At 46.6% G+C, this 20,497-nt stretch overlaps 1 protein-coding gene across 1 annotated transcript in view; it reads right to left on the bottom strand.

Annotated features, from left to right (window-relative positions):
- The window catches only part of LOC147116221 (L-fucose kinase-like), a 174,182-nt gene that overhangs the window by 15,283 nt on the left and 138,402 nt on the right, over positions 1-20,497 (bottom strand). The window lies entirely within an intron of this gene.

The raw sequence follows: 20,497 nt of genomic DNA on the forward strand, positions 1-20,497 counted from the left end.
TAACATATATACAACTTTCACACAAAACTGTTCAAAGATTCAGTCTCTGAGGAGGCCTCCTGATCCGGGCCGGATAACGCCTTTCAGGGGTCTCTGGTTCTCGTTGCTGGGGTGACTCATCCATTTGATCTCCTATGGATTGAACATCATCATGTACGTTCGAGTCTGAGGTAGATGCTACAGGCTCAATAACTTCTTCAACTGGTGTCTCTGCCGTAGACATGGGGTCGACCCTTGTTCTCGATTCCACAAGTTGGTCAGCATGACGTCGTATTACGTTCTCTCCAACGTCTACCGTGTACATCAAGGGTCCTTGTCGGGCACGAATTGTTCCGGATTGCCATTTATCATTCCTATAGTCCCTGGCCAACACTGGTTGTCCTATTTCGAAACTCCGAGTGGCCTTGTTATTTACGTGCTGGAATTGCTTGTTTTCGACTTCCCTACGCACATTGGGTTTTAACAAATCCAACCGGGACCGCAACCTCCTCTTATAGAACATTATGGCAGGGCTTTGATTTGTCACTGCATGCGTGGCGTTTCGATATGCCATCAGGAAATTGTCCACCTTGTGTTGTAGTGGAATATGGTCTTCGCTCATGGCCTTTATCGCCTTTTTGAACGTTTGTACAAATCTCTCGGCCAACCCATTTGTAGCCGGATGATATGGGGCAGATGTATAGTGTTTCACCCCATTCTTTTTCATGAATTTCTGGAATTCTTCTGACACGAACTGTGGTCTGTTGTCTGAACATATTTGTTCCGGCAACCCATTCCTTGCAAATATGGTTCTTAGAACTGCGATCGTCTTTTCAGAGGTAGTGGTCGACATCTTAATCACTTCTGGCCATTTAGAATGTGCGTCTACTGCTATCAAAAACATGGAATCCATGAATGGACCTGCAAAGTCGATATGCACACGTTGCCATGGGGTTGAAGGCCATTCCCACGGATGCAGCGGTGCAATTGGAGGTGCGTTTTGAACTTTTTGGCACCCTGAGCAGCTTTTAGTCAGATCCTCTATTTGTTTGTTGATACCTGGCCACCACACATAAGCCCTAGCAAGGCTTTTTATCTTGACTCCCCCCAGATGACCTTCATGCAATTCCTTCAGAACTCTCTCCCTTAATTTAGGAGGAATAATCACCCTTGTTCCATACATCAATGTTCCTTGACAGACGGACAGCTGTTCTCGTCTGACTGAGAATGCTGGTAACAGTGGGTCGCCATGTGCTGGCCATCCCTTCACTGTCAAATCGTAGACCCGAGACAGTGTCGGGTCGTTTCGGGTCTCTCTCTCAATACCCGCATTGGTGACTGGTAAGCATTCGATGATGGTCGAGTGAAATATCTCGACAGGGTCAACTGCCGGTGCCTCTTCCGCTGTAGGTAGTGGCAGGTGCGACAGCCCATCAGCATTACCATGTTGCTTTGTACCTTTGAATTCGATATCATATTGATGTGCCCCTAGGAAAAGGGACCATCTCTGAAGCCTCTGCGCCGTCATAACCGGAACACCCTTCTTAGGGTTGAAAATGGAAACCAACGGCTGGTGATCTGTCAGCAGCGTAAACTTTTGGCCTTGCAGGTAATGGTTAAATTTCTTAACTCCCCACACGAGGCTGGGAGCCTCCCTATCTGTCTGAGCATAGTTGCGCTCTGCGGAGGTCAATGATCTGGATGCGAACGCGACTGGCCTTTCCAAGCCATTTGGAAACTTATGTGAGAGCACTGCCCCGATACCATATGGAGAAGCATCACAAGCTAAGCGAATAGGCAGCGTTGGGTTAAAGTGAGCCAACACTTCCTTAGAGGTGATCAGTGCCTTGCTTTTTTGAAAAGCCCGCTTACAATCATCACTCCACTTCCATGGTATTCCCATTTGCAAAAGAGTGTTCAGCGGGTGTAACACCGTGGATAAATTTGGAAGAAACTTGTGGTAATAGTTAACCAACCCAAGGAACGACCTCAACTGGGATACATTTTCCGGAGCGGGAGCTTTCACAACAGCTTCGATCTTGTCAGGTGACTTATGGAGCCCCTCCTGGTCAATGACGTGGCCGCAGTACGAGATTCGCTTTTGAAAGAACTCACATTTCTGGCGATTAACTCTGAGCCCATATTCTTTCAATCTGGTGAGCACCTGCTCCAAATTCGCGAGGTGATCCTTATCATCATCTCCTGTAATCAGAATGTCGTCCAGGTAGCATTGTGTGCCTGGAATTCCCTGCAATACCTGCTCCATGGCCCTTTGCCAAATCGGTGGAGCCGATGCCACTCCAAAAACCAGTCTATCATACCGATATAAGCCCTTATGTGTGTTGATCGTGAGATACTGGCGTGACGCTTCATCAACTTCCATCTGTAGGTACGCCTGCGCTAGGTCTATCTTGGTGAAGTGTTTCCCACCAGACAGAGAAGCGAAGATATCTTCAATCCGCGGAAGCGGATATTGCACCGTGTGAAGAACCGGATTAACAGTGATCTTGAAATCGCCACAGATGCGAACCTTCCCAGGTTCCCCCGGCTTGTTGCTCAATGAACGCTTCATGACAGGAACAATGGGTGTGGCCCATTCGCTCCAGTCCAGCTTTGACAGTACTCCTGAACGTTCTAGCCCTTCCAGCTCTGCTTCCACAGCAGGTCGTATCGCATAAGGTACCGGTCTGGCTTTGAAAAATTTTGGGTTTGCATGTTCTTCAACCTTGATGTTTTCCGTAATTCCTTTCAGTGTTCCCAGTCCCTGTTGGAACACCTCCTTAGCATCGTCCAATATTTTGGACAGTCGTTTAGGTTTGACGTCATCCTCTTTACAGGAATCTACAGTCAGTGCTTGTATGGAATGCCAGTCCACATTTATTCTCCGGATCCATTCCTGTCCCAGTAGTGGCGGACCTCCATCAGGCAACACATACAAGTCCATTTCCTGACTTTCTTTACCATTGTAGACCACATTTACTTTTATCTTTCCGATGGGGTATACTATTTGCCCCGTGTATGTTTTCAATACAATCTCCGTATCCCTCAGGGGAATGTGCGAGAATAACCTTTTGTAATCTTGCTTATTCATGACCGTCAATGCCGATCCAGTGTCCAATTCCATCTTCACTTGGGCTCCTGCTATCCGAAGCATGACCCAGATAGTTTGGTGGTCTGCTGTGTTACCCACATTATGTATTTTTAGACAACCCAGTTCCTTACTGCTGGAGTCTGAATCCATCTTCTGTTCATCCGAACTGTTCTCTGTCACCTTGTGTACTTTTTTGTACTTCTCCTGCGGTGACTTTTTGCTGCTGGTCTTCTTTCCTGACCGGCATACTCTTGCTATGTGACCAAGTTTGCCACATTGCCTGCATTCTTTATCTTTGACCCAGCACTGGTTCTGGTCATGCGTTGTCCTTCCGCAACGATAGCACTTTACTGCGCCCAATGCCATTTCATTGGTGCTGAATTCCAATGGCCTTTGCTGTATTTCTGCAGCGCCTCGTGCTGCTGCCTCGTGCAATGCTGCAATGCTGAAAGCTTTGTCCAGCGTAAGATCCTTTTCCTCTAGCAGTCGCTTCTGGGTTCCTTCCCTTAGGAGCCCACACACAAACTTATCTCTCAGTGCGTCTGCTAGTCCTGTACCGAACTGACAGTACTTTGATAACTTGCACAGTTCGATTATGAATTCAGCATTGCTTTCCTCTTTAAGTTGAATTCTTTTGTAGAATTTAAATCGTTCCGCTATCAGCAGCGGCGTGGGGTTTAAATGCTCTTGCAGGATAGTAACAATATCCGCGAAACTCTTTCCTACCGGTTTATCTGGTGTTACAAGGTTCCTTAATAACCCGTACGTCTTCGCACCCATCGAGTTTAATAGGGTTAGTGCTTTCTTATCCTCCGGTACCTCATTTGTTGTACAGTAAACTTCGACGCGTTCCACATAAGTGGCCCAATCTTCCACATCGTTATCAAAAGCAGTGATGTTACCCGTTTTTGGCATCCTTGTTGAGTTTCCTTTCCTTCGGATATGATTATTATTTTATTTTATTTTTTCAAAATGGCGGCTTCCCGCGCTTGGCGGCTTTTCCCGCGCTTGTCTTCTTCCCCCGCCGATTCAAAATGGCGATTACCGCGCTGTTGCCATTCTCGCCTCCCAGCGGTCCTTTATTTTCCCCTACGCTGCTGCTCTTGTTCCCCGCCGCTCCCGCGGTCCTTGTGGATATAAACGCTTTTCTGGCTGCTGCGCGTCTCTGCCCCGATTGCAGTCCGGCCCCTGACACCGGCTGCGGTCGTGTTCTCCGCCCTTTTCGTCGTTTCCCTCCCCTTCTCTTACTGACAACTCGGTCGACTTCCCCCCCGTGCCGCTCGATCGGGCTTACCCGCCGCTGTCGTCGAAGGGATGTTCACTGATGTTTGACTTCGTGGCCAGAAACCAACCCGGGTTCCCGACTGCCTCCCATGCTATGCAGTGCCCAGCAGGATGTTGTGGGTGGATGTCCTTGATCAACGCCCGTTTCAGAAGCGAAGCTTCCTTTGATGCAACTGCCGCTAGGTAAGATCAGACTCGTCGCCACGGTTGAGTCTGTGTTTCCAAATGTAGTTATGCTGAATAACTGGACACAGACTACAGAAATAATTAAACAGGTCTTTAGTAATTGAGGGTCAGGGCTGAACTGGAATACACTTTGCTCCACAGGGTTTATATACCGGTGTGGTCACCACCGGTACGACAATGTACAGGAGCCATCAAAAAGTAGTCCATCACCTTAAGGTATCCTCTTAAGGTGGTACAGGTTACATACACTACATGAATTGTAAATTTACTTTACAGCTTCCAAAACAATCCTGGCTTTTGTGCAAACCTCGCAACCCTGGATGGTATTTCAGCTTATGATAATCCTATCCTCGGAGCTCTCGGCACTTCATTCTTAATGCTGCTTTCACACTAATTCGGAAGCCCATCGTCCAGAAGTTAAATCCATTCTCCACAGCTCAGCAGCAGGCTCATAGAGGCAGGGAAACAGGACGTGTGGGTCTGTCACTGGCCTACAGCAAACAGATTCAACAGCACAAATGCTAGGAACCAGATCACAGGATGCTGGGCTTCCGGAATCCAAATCAATTATACAGCAAGCAGTAAACTGAGGGAGTGCTGCTATGCCGGAGGTGCCGTCTTTCGGATGAGATGTTAAACTGAAGCCCCGTCTGACCTCTCAGGTGAATATTAAAGATCCCATGGCATTATTTCGAAGAAGAGCAGGGAAGTTCTGCCTGGTGTCCTGGCCAATATTTATCTTTCAACCGACATCACTAAAACAGATTATCTGGTCATTACCACAGTGTTGTTTGTGGGAGCTTGCAATGTGCAAATTGGCTGCCATATTACCTACATTACAACAGTGACTACACTTCAAAAGTACTTCAATGGCTCTGAAGTGCTTTGGGATGTCCTGAGGTCGTGAAAGGTGCTCTAGAAATACAAGTCTTTCTTTCTTAACAAGCATGCAGCTATGAATGGGATGTGATCTCTTGACTAAGCTATCAAATTGGCATGGCTGTCAATCTGCAAAAATAGAGATTTGGAACAAATACTTTTGGATATCAGCATTTCTCCATGAAAGAAAAACACTTTTGGTAACAGTTTACTGTCTCCCCACTGCCCAATGCTCCATTTTCACCTGTCTGCTAAATGCCATCGATGGAATCTGACTGCTATGTCTCGACACATCAGTCTCCTGATCAGTCACGTCAGCTACCACCACCTGATTTTACTAGACAGTAAAACACACCATGGCCCTGCTGTGACCTCCTTTCTCACAGTCCGCCCCATCATACACTGATGCTCATGTTTAATGCACGTGTGCAGCAACATAACACACGGCAAGGACAGATGGATATTTTCTTATCCTGGTTAGAGTGAGAGCTCAGAATCTCTGGAATTATCATACAAAGTATAAGTGCATAGAATAATGTAACATCAGTTAAAAATAAATCTGAAACAACATGTTTTTCAGAATAAAGTGTTTTCCAATCTGTTCATATTAGGCATTAATAATGACAATCTGTTTGTGCAGTCAGTTCAGTGGAAATGGTCTTCTGGGGCAGAGGTCCAAGGTGTGTATAACCCGAGCTTAGAAACAGAAACTGCACTGTTACAATATTGACGGCAAAACTCTGGTCCAGATACTTGAGCACAAAAGCTAGGCTTGTGGCGACACGCCACCACTGGACATAATCCGCTCACGGCGGCACGGACAGTTTAAGCAGACGCCCCCAGCCGGGGGCCCTTTCCTCCAGCAACTTGTTTCCCGCAGGGACAGGCTGCCGGGAGCACTTCCTGTCTGGGAAGTATTTAAGTGGATGCGCGGGCTTTTCCAGTTCCGCTTTGCCATGAGGTAGAATAAAGGCAGTTGTGTTTTACTAGCTCAGGTCTCGACTCCCACATTTGCCGCGGTATCTCAACATTACTAGCTCAGGTCTCAACTCCCACATTTGCCGCGGTATCTCAACACTGGTGACCCAGACGCTCAGGACGAATCCTAAGCTAGCATGGCGGATACAAACGCAGTCACGGTTAAATTACCGGACTTTTGGGAGAACCTGGCCGAAGCCTGGTTTGTTCAAGCTGAGTCCAGATTCCGGCTGAAACACATTACAGTCGACGCCACAAAGTACGACTACCTCGTCTCCGCTCTCACCTATGCCACAGTCCCCAAGGTTTGGGCAGCGCTGCAGAATCCACCACCGGACAGCAAGTACGAACATCTGAAGGCTGCGCTCCTTAAAAAATTTCAAACGTCCTCTTACCAGCGCCACTGCCAACTCCTTGACCTCCCCGGCCTTGGTGACGCTTCACCATCAGACCTGCTTTCCCACATGCTGTCCCTCTCGGACGACAAAAACCCCGGCGCCCTCTTTCGCACGCTTTTCATTCGGCAGCTCCCCGCCAGCATCCGCCCGCTCATTGTGGAGTCTGGCTCCACGGACCTGAATGACATAGCCGAAAAGGCCGACTGGCTGCTCTCTGCACAGTCCGCTCGCGACGTCGCGCCCGACCTCACGGCAACGACCACGCGGTCTTCCCGGCCCACTAGGCCCGACCGCCCTACCACTCCGGGTCACTGCTACTACCACACCCGTTTTGGCGCTAGGGCCCAACGCTGCACGCCACCGTGTACTTTCAAATCCCCCCCCGCACCGGCCCCCGCGATGGCCGCGGGGCAAAAGGGGCCTCTACTGTACGTCACCGACGACAGAACCAACCGCCGATTTCTGTGCGACACAGGGGCCCAGCACAGCATCACCCCCGCCTCCGCCCTCGAAATCCAACGCGGCACACGGGGTATCACGCTGGCCGCAGCCAATGGCTCTGACATCCGCACATATGGCACCCGCATGGTCACGCTCGACCTCGCGGGCCGCCGCTACCGCTGGGAGTTCCTCACAGCCAAGGTCCTCTGCCCACTCACCGGCGCAGACTTCCTACGCGCCCACGGCCTCCTTGTCGACATTCCGAGGCACCGCCTCGTCGACATCAACACTATGGCCCCCATCCCCGGCGCATTTACCCCAGCCCGTTCGGCCGGCCTGACGACCTACTGCCTCGCCAGAGCCACGGACGACTACTCGGCACTCCTAGCCGAGTTTCCCGCCCTCACTAACCCGACCTTTTCGGCCAAAGCCGCCAAACACGGCGTGGAGCACTATATCCCCACCATCGGCCCCCCAGTTTCTGCCCACGCCCGCAGACTTGACCCGGCCAAGCTGGAAATCGCACGGGCCGAGTTCACCACCATGGAACAACTCGGCATCATCCGCCGCTCCAGCAGCCCTTGGGCCTCGCCCCTCCACATCGCCCCCAAGCCCGGCGGAGGCTGGCACCCTTGCGGGGACTACCGCCGCCTTAACGACGCCACCACCCCCGACCGATACCCGGTGCCACACATCCAGGACTTCTCGGCCCGACTAGCCGGACGAACTGTCTTTTCCAAAGTCGACCTGGTGCGCGGTTACCACCAAGTCCCCGTACACCCCGCGGACATCCCCAAAACGGCCGTCATCACCCCATTCGGCCTGTTCGAGTTCCTGAGGATGCCCTTCGGCCTCAAGAATGCAGCCCAGACTTTCCAGCGCCTGATGGACTCAGTCCTCCGGGACCTAAACTTCCTATTCGTCTATCTAGATGACATTCTCGTGGCCAGCTCCTCCAAACAGGAACACCTCGAACACCTTCGCATCTTGTTCGGGCGCCTAGCCCAACACGGGCTCATCCTCAGCCCGGCGAAGTGCCAATTCGGCCTAACCGAGATCGATTTTCTCGGTCACCACATCACCCCTGCTGGGGCCGTCCCCCTGCCCAACAAGGTGCAGGCCGTCCAGCAATTCCCCCACCCCACAACCATCAAGGGCCTCCAGGAGTTCCTGGGGCTGGTGAACTTCTACAACAGGTTCATCCCCAGAGCGGCAGCCCTCATGAAGCCCCTATACGGCTCCCTCCGAGGTAAATCCGGCAAGATGGACGTAGCCTGTTCCACTGACACGTCAGCCGCCTTCGACGCCACCAAAAACGCGCTCGCCGACGCCACCCTGCTCGCGCACCCGAGGGCCGATGCCCGGGTCGCGCTCACCACCGACGCCTCCGACCACGTGGTCGGCGCCGTGTTCGAGCAGTGGGTCAATGGCGCGTGGCAGCCACTTGCCTTCTACAGCAGCCAACTGCGCCCCCCGGAGGTCAAATACTCCACTTTCGACCGCGAGCTTCTCGCACTCCACCTGTCGGTCCGCCATTTCAGGTTCCTACTGGAAGGCCGCCCCTTCACCGCGTATGTGGACCACAAGCCGCTCACATACGCGACGGCCAAGCACACCGAACCCTGGCCCGCTAGGCTGCAACGCCAGCTCGCGGCCGTGTCCGAGTTTACTACGGACATCCAGCACGTCTCCGGTAGAGACAACGTTGTCACCGACTGCCTTTCCCGTCCCGCCATCTGCGCGAATTGCCGTTCAGATAATAATCTGCCTTCCTGTTTTTGCCACCAAAGTGGATAACCTCGCATTTATCCACATTATACTGCATCTGCCATGCAACTGCCAATCACCCAACCTGTCCAAATCATACTGGAGTTTCTCTGCATCCTCCTCACAGCACACACGCCCACCCAGCTTTGTGTCGTCTGCAAACTTGGAGATATTACATCTAGTTCCCTCGTCTAGATCATTAATATATATTGTGAATAGCTGGGGTCCCAGCACCAATCCCTGCGGTACCCCACTAGTCACTGCCTGCCACTCGGAGAAAGACCCGTTTATTCCAACTCTTTGCTTCCTGTCTGCCAACCAGTTCTCTATCCAAGTCAGTACCTTACCCCCAATCCCATGTGCTTTAACTTAACACGCTAATCTCTTATGCGGGACCTTATCGAAAGCCTTCTGAAAGTCCAAATACACCACATCCACTGGTTCTCCCTGATCTATTCTACCAAGCACTGATCCTTGCAGTACCCCACTAGTTACAGCCTGCAAACCCAAAAATGACCCGTTTATTCCTACTCTCTGTTTTCTGTCCGTTAACCAATCCTCAATCCATGCTAGTATATTACCCCCAATCCCATGAGCCCTAATTTGGTTTAATAACCTCTTGTGTGGCACCTTATCGAAAGCCTTCTGAAAATCCAAATCACCACATCCACTGGTTCCCCCTTATCTATTCTGCTAGTTACAACCTCAAAAAACTCTAACAGATTTGTCAAACACGATTTCCCTTTCATAAATCCGTGCTGACTCTGTCCAATCCTATTATTATTTTCTAAGTGCCCTGTTACCACATCCTTAATAATAGATTCTAGCATTTTTCCTACTACTGATGTCAGGCTAACTGGTCTGTTGTTCCCCGTTTTCTTTCTCCCTCCTTTCTTAAATAGTGGAGTTACATTTGCTGCCTTCCAATCCGCAGGAACCATTCTAAAATCTATGGAATTTTGAAAAATGACAACCAATGCATCCACTATCTCTATAGCCATCTCTTTCAAAACCCTAGGATATAGGCCATCAGGACCAGAGGATTTATCGGCTTTCAGCCCCATTAATTTCTCCAGTACTATTTTTTTACTAATATTAATTTCTTTCAGTTCCCCATTCTCGCTAGACCCTTGGTTCTCCACTATTTCCGGACAGATATTCTTCAGTTATGAGAGTGGACAGTGAGGATCCAACTCCAATCTCGTAATTCAAAGTTGTTCAGTTTTGAATCCAGCCACGCTGCCACCAACAGAAGAGGACGGAATCCCCCACTGCTGTGAGACGGTTACTCAATTAGCTACCAAGACCCGAACAGATCTATCTGAAACTCCTATTCCTAATAGTGACTTGGTATTCTACGTAGATGGATCGGCCCTTAGGGATGATAAGGGATCACCTAGGGCTGGGTATGCCGTTTCAGATGATCATTCAGTTGTGGAAGCGCTCTCACTACCTCAATCATTTTCAGCGCAACAAGCTGAACTCTTCGCTCTTACCAGAGCTTGTATATTGGCTACTGATCAAACTGTTAACATTTATACCGACTCCAGGTATGCTTTTGGAGTTGCTCACGATTACGGACAGATCTGGAAATTAAGGGGATTTCTAACTTCCTCAGGATCAACTATTAAGAATGCTGAGCAAATCAATAATCTTTTAAAGGCTCTAGTGTGCCCCACTAAGATTTCAGTTATTAAATGTCAGGCTCATACAGGCAGTCAGGATCAGATATCCCTGGGTAACGAGCGATCAGATAGAGCTGCTAAATCAGCCGCTGTCGGACACAGGGCCATAGGTCTCAGCCTTTGTTTTGCGTCAACAAAAATCAGATAATGACCCACCTTCTATTAATGATGTTTTAGCCTTTCAGTCACAGGCTAACTCGGACGAAGTGTTAAGTTGGGCAAGGGATTTTTGCTTTAAAACGCCTGAAGGGGTATGGGTTCACCATGACGGCCGCAGGGTGGCTCCAAAGTCTTTACTTCCATGGATTGCCCGATGCGTTCATGTTTTCACGCATGCGGGCAAAGGGGGGATGGCAGACTATATTAATCAAACATGGTATGCACCAGGTATTTCGGCAATTGCAAAACAAATTAGTGAAAGGTGCACCATTTGCCAGGAAATGAATCCAGGCAAGACAGAGAAAGTACAGGCTGCCTCCCACCCAAATCCATCAGGCCCTTTCGTACATTTACAAATGGATTTTATTGAATTACCTCCATGTTTAGGATTTAAGTATGTGTTAGTAATTATAGATATGTTTTCAAGATGGGTCAAAGCTTTCCCATGTAAAAAGAATGATGCTGTAACAGTAGCAAAGTGCTTGTTAAAAGAAACCCTGTTCCTGGGACTAGGGACAGGGTCACTGGCAAGGCTTAGAAGCTAAGCAAAGCCAGGCCTGGTTAGTACCTGGAGGGGTGACCAGCAGGGAGGACCAGGTGCAGAAGGTCACGGAAGGAGCCCCGAGGAGGGGTGGCTGGTGAGCAGGCCCGGGCGTTGGGCTGAAGATTGTCAGACAGGAGGAATGGTGGAAATGGAATGGCGGCGCGCACCGACGCAGCGGCTTTGCTTCTCCCAGTCATGGGAGCTTGCAAGATCACATTTCATTGTTCATGTACTTCTGCAATGACAATAAAGTTGAATTATTAAAGGTTTGGAATACCTATGCAGCTTTCAAGCGACAGAGGATCGCACTTCACTGGAGTGATTATAAAAGAACTATGTAAAGCTTTGCAGATTAACCAGCATTTTCACTGCAGTTATCATCCACAATCCGCAGGACTGGTGGAAAGACATAACGGAGTACTGAAGAATAAAATTTCTAAACTTTGCAGTGAAACTGGACTTAAATGGGTCGAACTATTACCCTTAGAATTGATGATAATGCAAGCAGCAACTAACAGGACAAATGGATTGTCTCCATATGAGATTGTTATGGGACGACCCCTAAGACTGCCATTTACGGTGAAACAAATGGGAGAGGCTATGCTAAACTATTGCATTGCATTAACTAAATGTATTTCCGGCTTTCACCAACAGGTAAAGGAAGCTCAAACGAGTCCAGCAGAGGGAAAGTGCCACGACTTGGAACCTGGAGATGACGTCTACGTGAAGGTTTTTAAAAGGAAGAACGGTCTGCAACCACGCTTCGAAGGACCATATCAAGTGCTCCTAACAACAAACACAGCCGTAAAGGTCAAGGAACGATCTTCCTGGATTCATGCATCCCACTGCAAGAAGGCACCGAATAGAGACAATTGAATTTTGAAAGACTCTAATGAAGACGTTACTTACATTTTGTACACTAATCGGACTACTGAGTCTAATATGCCAAGGAGATGGGGAAAGATCCCGAAAGAAACGAGAATTACACGTGAATACTTTTTTGTACATGTCTTACGAATATGCTAAAGCTGTTGGTAAATCCAGTTGTTGGGTCTGTGCCCATGTGCCTATTCACACCACGGGGGGAATTCCCCTAAGATCGATTCCCTTTAGTACATCTGAAACAGCAGAATGGGTGATAAGACGGAACAGTTCTGGGGATCCGACTAAGACCTCGGATGTAGAACAGTGGAAATCGGCGGGGTATAATCTAAATACCTTTCAGGGGTGGTATCAGCCCAACTATGATCATACTCGAACACCCCCGTTTCTTGTATTAACAAACACCTCAGGAATCGGTAGACCACAAGGGGAAATATGTTTTAAAAAGCAGGTAACAGTAAGTAGGATGCAGGACGAGCAGAAGGTCGGAGAGAGTTCCTGTAATCAAACAGTAATGTGGCAACCACTAATCCCTGGCTTACTCGAGAAAGGATTTTTTCAGTTTGATTGGACTAAAGTGCATAATAAAACCAGTGGGTCCCTCTGGACCGGGGATGCTATCCGAATATGGATGGGAGGAGAGGGAAATTTGACAGCCTATAACTGTACCTATTTCATATGTGGGAACAAGGCTTACTCATGGCTGCCACAACATTGGACAGGATCCTGCTATTTAGGTTATGTAGTACCTTACATCCATCACTTAGACGAGATAGGAGAACATCATGAATTTCGTAGAACGAAAAGAAAGATAGAAACTTATGAAAGAGTTTTTGGAGTAGTGATAGCCCCATATGGAATAGGGATATTAATGAGGGAAACGTCTGCGCTAGCGGAACTGATAGAAAAAGTAGCAAACAAAACTGAGGAAGGATTGTCTGAAATGAATGCTGAAATGATAGCTATAAGAGTAATGACATTACAGAATTGAATGGCACTAGATTATCTATTGGCTAGTGAAGGAGGAACCTGCGCTTTAATAGGGAGTGAATGCTGTACCTATATCCCGGACAGTTCAGAAAATATAACCAACATCGTTAAACACATAAAAGACGCAGTAAGTCAGTATGAAAACCCAAAGAACCAAGGCTGGGCTGACTGGTTATTGGGAGGATGGCTGGGATCAGTAGGACAAATATTATTGCATGGACTAGTAGTAGTGATAGCCCTGATTGTATGCATTGCTCTGTTTGTCACAGCGATTAAGTGTTGTTGCAATAGGTTAGGCAAGGCAGTCTTGCCTGCAATGAATATGATGATACAGAGAGAAGTAAAGTCAGTAGAGGAAAAGAATGGTCCCATAGATGAGGAACTGAGACGATTGAATAAAATACAATTATAAGGATTAGAAGACTTAGACAAAATATATACATATATATTCTGCATGCTCTCCTCTTTCTGTAAAACATATTTTTCCACTCAAATGGGAACTGCAGGCTAGGAAAAAGAGAGAGGACTCCTTTCAACAACAAGCCAGTGACGTCGACCTTGTATATCACTTGGTCCGCACTTTGGGGGCTTACATAGAAGCACTTGTGCTTAGGAGAACCCCACAGGTTAGGTATAAACTGTGTGGGCCATGAATTAGTCCTCCTCTATAAGCTGCTGTTCCCTATCTTTTTAGAAGGTGCGTAGTGGCACCCGAGCTGCAGGCTAATATAAGCTGCAGGAAAATTAGAACTGCGGGCTAACATAAGCTGCAGAAATATACAAAGACATAAACCTGAAATCAAATCAAACACAATTAAACCCCTACAAGAAAACACGCCCAAACACTAAGAATAAACAAAGAAGAAAGACAATCTTAGATAAGGTCAACCATCAATACAGGTATATCCCGAGGATGGTTCAAAACGGCAAAGAAGTCGGTATCCTTGACTAAAATCTAAATTTGGTATGAGGACCGATAGGAAGAGGTTAATTTCAGTTATGTTGTCTTAGTAAGGACAAAAGGGAAGAATGTGGAAGTACAGTTTCTCACTTAGACACAAAATGGCTTCCTGGGCATAGAATAAAAACTCAAATGGCCGACAGCATGATTCACTAATCAGTTCAAGGGGATGAGACAATTTAGGAATGCTACATATGTACTCCTTATCTGTGATAAGCTTAACAAGGAGCCTCGTTTACCAAACAAATAGTCAAGGACATGATAAGGTAAACATCGGCCCACAGGCTCAGTTGGTACAGTGGGAGAACAGAGGGATCCCATAATAAAGGATTAGTTAATCTTATCCCAAGGTATTTCTGTTCGTTATTCTAATGCAGCCTGGAATACGTTGTTTCAGTAATTTGCAAGGTCTGTGCCTTTGTAATCAGGTATGATTCAATACTATGTCATGTGGCATAGAAAGCCTGTTTTGTTTCTGTACTGTATAAATATGTTACAAATTCTGTATTACTTCGAAGAGGTCTGATGTAGCCTTTGACTACACAACCCTTCCCTTGCAAGCAAATAAAGCCTGTCTTTAACGATACTTTGTGTTTAAAGAGTCTTACTCGGGAGTCGAGACTTCGACAATAACTATCAGTGCATCATAACTGAGCCACATTCTGTTCTCAGCAGCTGTACACACAGCAGCACTTTCCAACAGGCGTAACTGTACTGTGCGCAGAAAGAGAAGCCCTATCTGATTCTATCCCCACAACCCTTGGCATACAGTGCCCAAATCCCACCCTGGCTGAGAACGGCTAACTCTGTACAGACGAGGAATTGAACCTGTGACCTTCTGGTCTGTATGGTGGAGCAGAAAGGGCTGATGATGATAAGTGATGGCTCATAGAACATCTATATCGGAGGGCTGGATTACAAAGGACTGAATGGGAAATGGAGAGATCAATATCTTAAAACATGATTGACGTGCTGGATTTTCTATTTTTCATCAGGTAAAAGATGATAGTGCTGGAGAACAGATCGATCCACAGAACATCATTTCTGTAAAATACTAATTTAACATTCAGTGTCCACACCACTGCTGCCTTCATGCATCTACACTATATTCCTTTAGCTGGCACAATGTATGATCAGATCAATGGCAGCCATCACTGGCACCCCATGTCCCATCAAAACACTGTCCCTAGATTTTCTCTCTCAGATACTGGACGACCTACTGTATATTTTGATTATTTTCTGGGTTTTTTAATGTAAAAAATATATGGGATAAATATACAAAAAATAGGATGCGATTTATGATCACTTGGGAGAGTTTGTTGGTTTAAAGGTTCACCACATGGCTTTATGAAACAGGGGTCCTGCCTCACTAACTTGATAGTGTTCTTTGTGGAAATGATCACTGTGGTGGCTTTTTACAGCAATGTGCTCCCCTCCCTTTCCCTTCCCTCCTGAAGTCGTTGACTTTTTGTCAGTGTATGGTTGCACCCTCCCCAAGTAGTCATTTTTCACGTGCGAGCTTTGACAGTGTTGGTACCCAATCGCGGCATGGAGAAGATCAAAGCCAAGCCCAATCCTGTCTTCATCCAATCCCACTGGCTCACATTCAATAGCTCACTTGAGTCTGGGCTGGTTCCCATGGATTGGAGGGAGGCTCGTTATTGAAGAAGAAATCAGACCACAGCATATATAGGCTTACAAGATTAACACCAGGTGTCAGAAAACTGCTGGCAAGAAATATATGGGATGTGATTCATGATCACTTGGGAGAGTTTGTTGCGTTAAAGGCTCACAGCATGGCTTCTTGAAATGTAGGTTCTGCCTCACTAACTTGATAGTGTTCTTTCAGGAACTGACCAGTGTGGTGGATGTCCTGCTGATGTTGTATAACTTGATCTCCAGAAAGCATTTGATAAAGTACTACATGGAAGGGTACTTGTTAATAGATCATATGGGATTATTGGACAGATATTATGCTGGATAGGTAACTAGTTGAGCTCTCATAGGTAAAGAGTGGATTAGATTGACTATGACAAAAGCAAAATACTGCAGATGCTGGGAATCTGAAATAAAAACAGATAGTACTGGAAACACTCAGCTGGTCAGGCAGCATCTGTGGCGAGAGAAACAGAGTTAACGTTTCAGGTCAATGACCTTCATCGACCTGAAATGTTAACTCTGTTTCTCTCTCTGCAGATTGACTATGAGTTGAGTTCGACTAAACACCATGTTGGGACTGTTGCTGTTCACCATTTTCTTTAATGCCTTAGATAAGGACATAAGAAGAACATGAATGGAAATTCACAGATGATATAAAAGTATACACAGGGTGGGGAATTTGGACAAAAATAGGTTGCAGGCTGGTCGAGGCAAGTTAGGGGAATGGGCCCGTATGTGGGAGATGTCCTTTAACGTGGATAAATGCAGCATGTATATGAAGAAGTCTTTAAAATGATGAAGGCATTGAACTCAGTCCAGTTGGATAGGTTATTTAAGATGGATAAAATGGCAGGACTATAGAATATACATGTAAAATAGGGTAAGTGTTGGTTAGATGCTAGGAAATATTTCATTTTGTATAAAGTCATCATCCTCCTCCACTGCCCAGCTCAGTGGGACTACCCTTGTTTGGCTTCACTCTTACTATCCAACCATAGCCAGAATATCCCAAGCATTGGCTTCATTTCACCCCCCTGCACTGTTAAATTCAGACTCCCCCAAAGATCTATCCTTGGCCAAATCCTCTTCTTCATCAACATGTTGCTCATTGATAACATCATTTGCAGGCATGCACTCTGACGACACCCAGCTCTACCTCAGCACCACCTCTCTGGGCCCCACCACTACCTTTATATTGTCAGACTGGATGAGCTACAATTTCCTCCAGTTAAACATTGGGAAGATCGAAGCCAACGTCTTTGGCCCCCCGCCACAAACTCTATTTCCACCGATTCCTTCCCCCCTCACCATCCACTGTCCCAAGCTGAACTGTATGCAACCTCGCCGTTCTATTCGACCCTGTGCCAAGTTTCTGACCCCATACCCTCATCATCACAAAGACCAGCTACTTCTACTTCCATAGCATTGCCCTTCTCTACCCCTGCTTCAGCACATCTGCTGCTTGAACCTTATCCATGCGTGCACACACATATGTGCACAAAACAAAAATCGGGGGTGTTGACTAGTCATCAGGAGCAGAAACCCTGACCAATTTTTCCCTTCCTAACCCAGGTGTGCTGAGGCACCCCCAACTACCATCTTGGCTGAACTCAGCCTAGACCAGGAATTGAACCTTTGACCCACAGGTTTTGTATGGCTCAGCTTCTCTCTAGATAAATTCCTTGAACCATTTGAGGCACATTCTTAAGTCAAAACGAGTGATTGGTCTGACAGGCTGTGCTCGGGGATTTCAGTGCAAACTCGCGTACGTGGCAGTGAAAGGATTACACTGGAGAAAGCACTCTAATCTTAGGAATTGCTCGGCACCTGGCTTTAGTGAAACGTGATTCCATCTCAGATACATTGAAAGAGCACGGCTGTTTGGTTTTCATGATTTATATGCAGCACGAGTCTTTGTATTGGAAAAGATATGTCACCTGCCTCAACTGAATGGGGAATGTCATTGTGCAAAGCTGAACACTGGTTTCCAGCATGATACATCATGTGAGCAATGGCTCACCATCAACTTCAGCTTACAGACTAAGAACACAATCAATAAACCTCAAAAGAGAAACGGCCGGTCACACAAGAGATCTCAGCTTGCCTAACCTCTGCGACTTGGAGTATTTACTTACCGCAACAATTAAACCTGCTGCTTGCCCTGGTCCTTTGCCTTTGTAAACTGATTTTTTTTTATACTTGGTCTTTACAGCTTGAAGTGGACAATAAATTTATAAGAAGGGTCTTCCCCGCTTAATTTGAAGGTGCTGACTTTCTGCAGGTGCACTGCAGCAACTCGCCAAGGCTTCTTCGGCAGCACCTCCCAAACCCGCGACCTCTACCACCTAGAAGGACATGTGCATGTACTTTCCTCTGGGGACAATGAGTAGTGGGAATCCTGGTTGTTTTTTTCCCTCCCTAGCCCAGGGCCATTGAAGCCAATTGTGAACACTGCGCTCGCTGACCTACGCTGGTTCTTGGTCCTGCAACACCTCAATTTTAAAATTCTCATTTTTGTGTTCAAATCCCTCCATGGTCTCGCCACTCCCTATCTCTGTAATCTCCTCCAGCCCTACATCCCTCCAAGATTTCTGCGCTCCTCCAATTCTGGCCTCTTGCACATCCTCGATTTTCATCGCCCACTATTGACGGCTGTGCCTTCAGCTGCCTAGGCCCCAAACTCTGGAATTCCCTCCCTAAACCTTTCCGCCTCTCTACCTCTCTCTCCTCCTTTAAGATGCTCCTTAAGACACTCCTTAAAAGCTATCTTTTTGGTCACCTGTCCTAATATCTCTTTATGTGGCTCAGTATTAAATTTTGTCTGATAATGCTGCTGTGAAGCACTTTGGGACGTTTTACTAGGTTAAAGGCGCTATATAAACGCAAGTTGTTATAGGCCACTAACTGCTGTCTTGGTTGAGGTCAGAGAATCAACCCTGGTATTTTCTGGTCTATTTGGATTAGAACAACATTGGGCAGTGCCTCTACCCACAAGGCCATCAAGCAAGTTACATTCTTAAAGCTTTAATTTTGAAAAAGAGAACTTGTATTTATATAGCACCTTTCACAACCTCAGGATTTTCCAATGCGCTTTATAGCCAATTAAGTACTTTTGAAGTATAGTCACTGCTGTAATGTAGGAAACGCGACAGCAAATTGGTGCACAGCATGGTCCCATAAACAGGAATGAGATAATGACCACATAATCTGTTTTACTGATGTTGATTAGTGATGACACCGTGGGAGAAATGTCCTGCTCTTCTTCAAATAGTGCCACAGGATCTTTTACGTCTACCTGCAATGTTCCCTTTAATTTTTTTTTGGGTGTGTAGTCTCTTCAAAGGGGCTGTGTGGCCATTCAAAATGCCACGCATGCACAGTTTATCCTATTTGAAAGTTGGTGAGCCAGCTGCGCGGGAGCGTAAAAGGAACATTGTCCATCTGAGAGGGCAGACGGGGCCTCGGTTTAATGTCTCATCTGAAAGACGGCACCTCCGACATGGTCGTTACCCACCTCCACACGGTCTGAGCTAAAATGAGTAGATCCAGAATATGCCAAGTTTCCATTTCTGAAGACTGATGTGAAATATGCAACATCGGCCATTCCCTGGTCCTCTATTATATTTCCAACCAACAGATTCTTCAAAGCACCTAATTGGCCTTTGGGACACCATCTGTTGCTCACAATTTCCTTGGATCCCTCTTCCTGCTTTCCTCAGCTTCTACAATTCCCAATCCTCACTACTATTTACTTCTATGTTGCTTTTAAAACATTTCTGCCACACCATTAGGGAAGCTCTTATCTCTTTGTTCAGCCACTGGGTTTACTGGGTTTCTCCATTTTCTCAAAGGGGCTTTCTACTTTCCTTAAAACAGTTTGTTTTTCTTGTTTTATTTTCTAGCTCCACTTCTCACTTGATCCTCCCTTGAACTCTGCTCGTAGCTCCAAGCCTGGCTCTTCTCAAGCAGAGCTGGGAAAATTTAGTACCAGCTGCAGTGAATCAACACTAAACTGCTTTTTACTTTTTTGATGTTTGGCTCACTTAACTCTAAAGCAATTCCTCCTACAGTTTCCTTTTCTTTTAATATTTCTAAAAATAGTCAACAGAAATGGATGGAAAGAAAAAATAATAAACAAATAAATGCTTATAAAGGACTACGGCTGGGGCGGATTTACTAGATTGTGATTTTTTAAAATTAGCACAGTACCTTGTACTATTTGAGGGAATCTTAGTCTTACTGGCATAAAGTCACAGGCAGCGATAGCAAAAGCGCAGAAATATGAAATAATTATTTTGCTTCAGTATTTACCAGGGAGACGGATCAGGTGGGCATGACATTGGATGATGAGATTAGAAATGAGATAACCGCATTTAAAATAAAAAGAGGAGAAATATTAAATAAACGAATCAAACTCAAAGAGGATAAAACCCCTGGTCTGGACAGATTGCATCCACGCATTTTAAAAGAATCAAGGAAAGAGTTAGCAGAGGCACTATTACACATATTTAATAATGCTTTAGAAAAAGGTGTAGTGCCAGAGGACTGCCAGACAGCTAACATTATACCAATATTTAAGAAGGGGGATTGAACATGTCAAGGGAACTATAGACC

This window comes from Somniosus microcephalus, chromosome 6 (genome assembly GCF_052327205.1).
Source record: "Somniosus microcephalus isolate GS21.2 chromosome 6, FLI_Smic_1.0, whole genome shotgun sequence".
Classification (NCBI taxonomy): domain Eukaryota; kingdom Metazoa; phylum Chordata; class Chondrichthyes; order Squaliformes; family Somniosidae; genus Somniosus; species Somniosus microcephalus.